At 38.0% G+C, this 7500-nt stretch overlaps 1 pseudogene; it reads left to right on the top strand.

Moving 5' to 3' along the window:
• Positions 1-7500, top strand: part of LOC132624235 (ATP synthase subunit beta, chloroplastic-like) — a 14043-nt pseudogene that overhangs the window by 4961 nt on the left and 1582 nt on the right.

The raw sequence follows: 7500 nt of genomic DNA, 5'->3' as shown, positions 1-7500 counted from the left end.
ATTATATTAGTAATTTCTATTATATTAGATATATTAGACTATTATATTAGATTAGTATTTGTTAGTGATCCCGACATAGTGGTCCTTTCTTCCGTGAGGAACTGTTGGCACCAGTCCTACATTTTGTCTCTGTGGACCGATGAGAAAGGGGGCTCGACAGGAAGAGGAGTGTACCATGAGAGAAGCAAGTAGGTCAACCTCTTTCAAATATACAACATGGAAGCAATGAGAAATAAATACAAATAGAAAAGGAAAGGGAGGAAATACAAAAAACAATAGAAGAGAAAAGTCATACAAAGTTATATACAAATCACTACCCCTTTTTTTGTATTTCCTTAGTTGAATTTCGGTTGATTAGGATGAAGTTCCTTAAAAACTTCCGCCTTCTTTAAAATATCCTGAACAGTTCCTGTATGTTGAGCCCCTTTTTCAAGGAAATATAAAATAGCAAGAACATTTAAATAAGTTTGATTCTTTATCGGATCATAAAAACCCACTTTACGACGATCTTTTCCTTCTCTTCGGGATCGAACATCAATTGCAACGATTCGATAGATGGCTCATTGGGATAGATGTAGATGAACAACACCCCCCCCCCCCCCCCCCCCTAAAAAGTCAAGGTATTTCGAATTATTTGTTGACTAAGTTCAATTTCTAGCTATGGGTTGAGGATTCAGCTATGCGGAATCATAATTAAGACTTGTTTATTATGGGGAATGTGTAGCGAAGTAAGATTTCTTAGGGTTTTGATATGAGTACTTTCTGTGTTAATGGGACAGAGGTGTAAGAAAGAGGATTTGGATAGACTAATCAGTTATTAGGAAGAGAAAATTTGGTACCTGCCGTGATTGTTAGGATTAGGTTGCAAATGGTAATGGGAGCGAATTTCGTATTCGGTCGTGAAAAGTTAAGTTGGACTTCGAAGTGACTATATGCTAGTGGTTGTGGGTTTCTTCAGGGCAAAAATTATCGGTTCTAGATCAGAAAGAAAGGTTACTTCTGATGAGTAGAGACTTAGGATATTGGGCAACTGTGGTCCTGGCCTTTCAGTATGACAGATGAGGTTGATTAGTGTCTTCGAGGTTAAGGGCAAAAGGTGAATTGTGAAATCAAGAACTAGTTAATTTGAGAGTTATGTTGCAGTCATACATGGTAGAATAGACATAAGGTTTTAGTGTTGAGCTGGTGTGTTTGGTTATGTTGTGAGCTAATGGAGCCAGTGGTTGACTAATAGAATGACTCTAGTGTTTGACAAGGGCGAAGTGTTAGTACTCCAGGAGTTATCGGGTGTTTTGGTTTGATAATTGGGACGTTCGAAGTGGTAAATCAATGATGAGGTTGAATTAATTTGTGTTGTGGAGAACTTTTGGGAATTTGATTTAAGGGGATTCGAGCAAAGACACCTTGGTGGAGATACATGGGGCATTAGTAGGACTTTGTATGTGATATGTTGGATTTAGAAAGTAATCAGTTTTAGAGTTGAGCGAGTTAAGGGAACTCTAAGGTGTAGAGTATGTGGCATACTACCGAGTGGCTTCGAGAAAAGGTCAGGAGATAGAGGTGTATGTGAACTGATAGAAATTGAGGAATTGAAGTGTCAAGGAAAGATATAGTTGATTAAGAATTGATAAGAATAAGGTACATCTTGGGGATTTCTTGGGTTAGTATGGATTGTGGTGTTGTTTTCTGGCATATTTCAGATATGGTGTGATTGTTGAGTAGCTTAAATAAAGAAGTCTACAGAAATGGATTAAGTGATATGATAGAGTTCCGTGAGGTTTCGTGAATAGCGACTAGTGAGAAGCAAATTTCAGGTAACCGATATGTTAAGGCTTATGGAAGTGGCTTGTGTGCTACACAGTTGAAAAAAAAATTCGTAACACTCTTCAGTGGATGAGTTAGTGTGGTTTAAGGGAAAGGAATTGTGGAAATCCCTATTATGTGAAGGCTAGAGTTATATTTTCGAGATGAGACCATATTCATGGTAGTGTATTATGTTGCAAGTAATATTGACTGGATAGCTTGGGTGAGCACTTTGGATATTAAGGATTCGGGAGTAATTGCGTGAGGTTTAGAGCGGTAGTTGTAAGATTTGATACATTCAAAATTGTTATGGGCATATCGAGGTGTTACAACGAGATATTCTATGGTTAAAGGGATATTATATGAGGCTACAGGTTTTGTGTCAAAAAGTTCAGGGTTGTATCGGATTTGCGTATCGAGTAAAGGTTGAGTAACATGAAGATTGAAATCATAAGGTATAGTTCTTCGGTACTAAGTTGACTACATAGGTAGGACTCAGATTTTGGAGTCGAGGGTGACAGATATGATTGATTATGCTTGAGGAAAAGATTAAAATTGGACGCCACGGATGTGTGATAGGACTGTGATTGGTTTCGGAAAGTTGGAGTCAATTCGAGTGGCTATCGGTGGTATTCAGGGGTTGTGCATTCATTACGGGTCAGGATTGTTAGATTAGAGCTTGATGGACTATGTTTATATTCCCAGAAGGACTTATGGGTCTCTTGGAAAATCACCCTCACGGATTCGATGAGTTTCAGTTCAGATTTGAGGTATGACAGGTTTTACCTAGCTTTATCAAGGTTGCGAGTGGACTTAATGATAATTTACCGAGAGTAGCTACTCGGAAAGATGTAATGGTTTATGTAGGTACTTGGTAATGATTTGAGGAGGCACCATGGTTGTGAGAGGTCTTTAGAGTGGTCAGATGGTTTCCTACGAACTTGGCTCCACGAGGTATCAGTGGTATGTTTTTTCTGTATTGTGATTTGAAGGTCTAAGAAGACTTGAAATTAGAGAAGTCGGCTATGAGTAAGATCAATTTGATGGAATTTCTTAGAGTTGCTCCAATAAAGCAATAATTCTGTTCTGGCAAGAGTAAGTCATGGTTTCGGGCTTGTGTTTATGTTTTTCGAAGAAATTGTGGTTCGAAGAACGGCTTTAGATGGGTGAAAGAAAGGTTACCGGTTCAGAGTGGGCTATGATTGTGTCTATTTCTAAAGGGTTGTGTCGCTTTGAGAAAAGTTAGTGGGACCTATCGATCGCGTTTAGAGGTATGGTTATATCGAATTAGAGAATTTCAGTAGAAGCAATTCTTATATGGGGATCAACGGTGAAAGAAATTCGAGTGTGGGAAATATGAAAAATTGGGTCTTTTAGCTAAGTTAGAGAAAGATTTGACTGATAAGATGAACGAGCAGTGATTTTTGCGTACTTCATGCAGTGGAGGCTTTCTGTTATATCCCGTATTTCGCGTATTCGGATAATTCAAGATAATTGCGGGAAGTTAAGGGCAAGGCTATATTTTTTACATTGTTTAGCACATAAGTTGTTCATGAAAGTTTTGATGTGGAAATATTAAGAAAGGCTAGGGGTAAAAAGGGGAAATTCACAAGGTGGCTCATGCAAATACCAAGGAAAGTTTTGGGGTTAAAAGTGAATTATTGGGACTTAAAAGTCTTGAAAAAAAGGCCCATGTGGCCGTGCACTATGGGAGTGGGCCTTGGCCCAAATAAATGAATTATATATGTGTATATTACATGACTAATTAGTCATGTTTTCATCTTCATCTTTAGAAAAATCAAGAAACTTGGAGAGACCCAAAATAGAAGGCCATTCGACCATGCCCAACCAAACAAGAACCTTGGAAAAAAATTGATCAAAAATTATTTTCTTCTAGCTAAACAACCAATTGGAAGGTCCCTAGCAAAGTGGAGTGGTCATTGGAGCAAGTAAAACATTTATTCTTGCAAGCTACAAATTCTAGCCAAGTGAGAAGTTAAGGTAAAAAGGTAAGATTTAATTTCCTTTTATATGTTATGGATGATTGTGTATGTTGTAGTATGTAGAAATGGGTGAAATTCATGAAAATATGGTTGTTGTGTTGTGGCCGTGTATGTGTTGTATTGTGTAGGGATGATGAAACAATTTTATCTAGTATTTCGGTTGTTGTTGTAATGGAATCTATGATGAAAATGAAAATTTAATGATTCTAGTTGAAGTTGTAGTGGTTGGAGAGTTGTTTTAGAAGCTAATGTGATTTTAATATAGTCTTCTTGCATTTATGGAAAGTAATGTTGTTAGTGCATGAATTGTTGGTGTGGTTCATGAATTTGAAAGAAGGAAATGTGTCGCTAATGTTCTTGTTGAACTTGAAAGGTTTCGGGTAAAGGGGCATGTTGGTTGGATTGTTTAGAATATTGTGCCGATTGTTTGAAGTGTTCTTGAATATTGTTTGAAAGGTTTCGGATTAGTACTTGAATATGTGAGCAATTATGAATTGAATATAAATGGAACACCGTTGAAGTTTGTAGAAAGAAGTTGCTAATGTTGGAATGCGTTTTGAATTGATTGTTGATATTGTTAGAATGACTGTTGGTATTGTTGTTGACAATTTGGCCGAGTTGAATTCTCGGTGTTGTTGTATTTACAGGGGAAATGTGTCACGACCCAACCCCGTAGGCCGCGACTCGTGCCCGAATAGGACACCTTACGTACCCGATAATCCCAAACCAACTTGTGAACTAAATACACATATATAAAAGCCAAACGGAATCGCAAACTATCGTACATAAGCAGATGTAGCGCACGAAAGCCGATAAGGCCGTCATAAAATACATATTCCCAGAACATATATAGACAACCCACATATATGTCCACAGACCTCTACGAACAATAATAACAGAAACATAAGACGGGACAGGGCCCCGTCATACCCCTGAATAAGCATATACATATGTGATAGAAAAGTCTATACCAAAATGTGGCTCCGGACAAAGGAGCACCCCAAAATAGCAGAGCAGATATCCTAAGCGGGCGGAACTCTGAAGCGGGTATCTGTACCTGCGCGGCATAAAACGCAGCCCCCCGAAGAAAGGGGGTCAGTACGGAATATGTACTGAGTATGTAAAGCATGGAGTACAGTAAACAAGATCATAACCGGAATAGAAAGTACAGAAAATGAGTGCAAAGTCCAAAATATCAAAATACCCACTTACAAAACATAAATAATGCATGCAGAAACATATGCCAAATCCGGCCCCAATACGGGACTCGGTGAACAGAACGTGGCGCCACCCCGCAACTGGCGCCACAACACATCATACTTCGGAGTAGGGAATAGCTCCGTAACATATCATAACATATCAGATGGCCATATCATATTATATCATATTACCAACATCAGAACATAGATGTACATGGCACATCATACTCCGGACCCATGTACATGTCATACCTGCCCCCTCACATCGAGGCACGGCGAACAATGCAGTAGAATACGCTTGATAACAAATCCTGGCCCGGGCTTAGTGGGGGAAACATTGAGGCATCCACGAACGGAGTAGTGAGAAACTAAATGCAATAAAAATATCATATATTCCCAGAGACTCAATGAGGCATATCGAATGACAAATCGAAATGATGAAATCGGACAGAATCATAGTAAGCATATTTCGGATGTCATAACGGGTTGCGGAGGCATAATCTTTCTGAGATCGTTTCCAAGTTCCAAAACAGTTTATAGGACTTAATAGGATATTTAAAACCATTTTTTTATTTAATAGCTAGAGGAGTAGTTAAAACATTTCATTTTATATTACTTGAAAATAAGACAATAGTACCATAAAGGACAAAGCGGGAATAGTGGGGCCCGCCTCGGGTCAACCGAGGTGGCGGACACAAATTATGTATAATAAACTTTATGGAGTCCCTTATGAGGGTTTTAAGGTAATAGGACTTTATTTACACAAGTTCTAAGTATTTAGACAACTTCCTAACCATTTACAACAAAATTAGTTCAATTCCACTAAATGGAAAAAGGGCAAATTTAGACGCGGATTCCGAAGAGTAGAGTAGTCCCCGAGGTCCATATTCAAACCTAATACATCTAGGACATGCCAAGAGAAGAAAAGGGGAGCTTTACATACCTTTCTTGCCTTTTGCGCTCGCCAAACCTCAAATCCCGTTTCGTCCAAAACCTACAAATGGTCACATTTACCAAATGTTACTATAAGACTTTTGGCATCCCATCTTGAATTAGTACTTGTCTACCGAAATTTCGGCAGCACCTCCCCTATAAATACGACACCCCAAGAATTCAACTCGGCCAAAACAATCAACAACAACCCAACAACAACATCAACAACAACAACAATCATTATATAACACAATATAGCATAACTAGTCCTCTTTCCAACATAGTGTCATAACCTTCATTCCGACTTCCCATTTCCAAACCAAACTCAATGTTTTCATATTCATGACTAATCAAGATCATTACAATATAATTCGGAAGCATTTCATATCCCTTCTACAAATATTCACGAAATATACAAAATATACCAACTTTCCACCGAAGCCATAATTCATTCAAAACTTCTAATCTTCTACATTCCATTTCTATGCCAACTTAGACCATTTTGCCTACATTTGCATTGCAAGGATCTTAACAACACAACTAGCATATTAAACAACATTAATTCATTTCCATTTCAATTTTCATATCCACACGGCTAACACCTATATTTCCAACTTCAACCAAATTCATTCAACTTTCACTTCCAATATAAATTCCATCATAACCACAACTAGAATACAACATAAAATTCAACTCATCACACTTATACATTAACACACACACACGGCCACACATACATATGCACACCCACTTTGCAAACTTCCATATTTCCATAGTTTCTACTCATTTCCATATACTACAACACAAACAAACCTTCATACATATAAAAGAGGATGAAATCTTACCTTTTTCTCTTAACTTCCCACTTAACTAGAATCTTGAACTTGCCACAAAGGATGGTTTTCTTGCTCCAACGATTACACCACGTTAACGGGGACTCTTGAATTAGTGGGAATACTATGAGAAACAAATTTTTGGGGCAAGATTTTTGGTCTTGTTTTTCTCTCCCTCTTGGCCGAAACCCTCTCTATCTCTTTGCTCTTGTTTCTTTCTTTTCTCCTTAGGTTATTTCTTGAAGCTTTTAAATGAGTATGACTCATATATACCCCTTTAAATAATTATCACATGGAAATTAATAAAATCAAATGGGCCTTGGCCATGTTGGCCGGCCACCCTGATAGCATCCATGGCAGCTCAGAATTATTGAAGGACGTGGATGAAGATTTGGAAGTTCCAAGAAGACCCATGACAAGATCTCAAACGAGGAAATTGCAAGACATGCTTAATGGGCTGCAATCAACAATTCAAAAGTGTCTTATGATGGAAGAAGAGCTCCAGCCCAATTCAGATTTTTTTCTCAAGTCTTACACTTATTTGGAGGCCCAAATTAAAGTCCAAAGTGAGATGGAATGAGGTCCAAATCAGCCCCAAAAGAAGAAGTTTCCAGCAGCCCAAAATTAGCCCAAATATTATTATTTTTCTAGAATAAATATTTAATTGTTGTTTTAATCTATGTTGACTTGCATTGGTCCAAGTGTGGGTAGTCTTCTAGGTTGTTTTTT

The sequence above is a fragment of the Lycium barbarum genome, chromosome 12 (genome assembly GCF_019175385.1).
Source record: "Lycium barbarum isolate Lr01 chromosome 12, ASM1917538v2, whole genome shotgun sequence".
NCBI lineage: Eukaryota > Viridiplantae > Streptophyta > Magnoliopsida > Solanales > Solanaceae > Lycium > Lycium barbarum.
The sequence above is the reverse complement of the archived record's forward strand: the minus strand, read 5'-3'. Positions and strand labels throughout refer to the sequence as shown.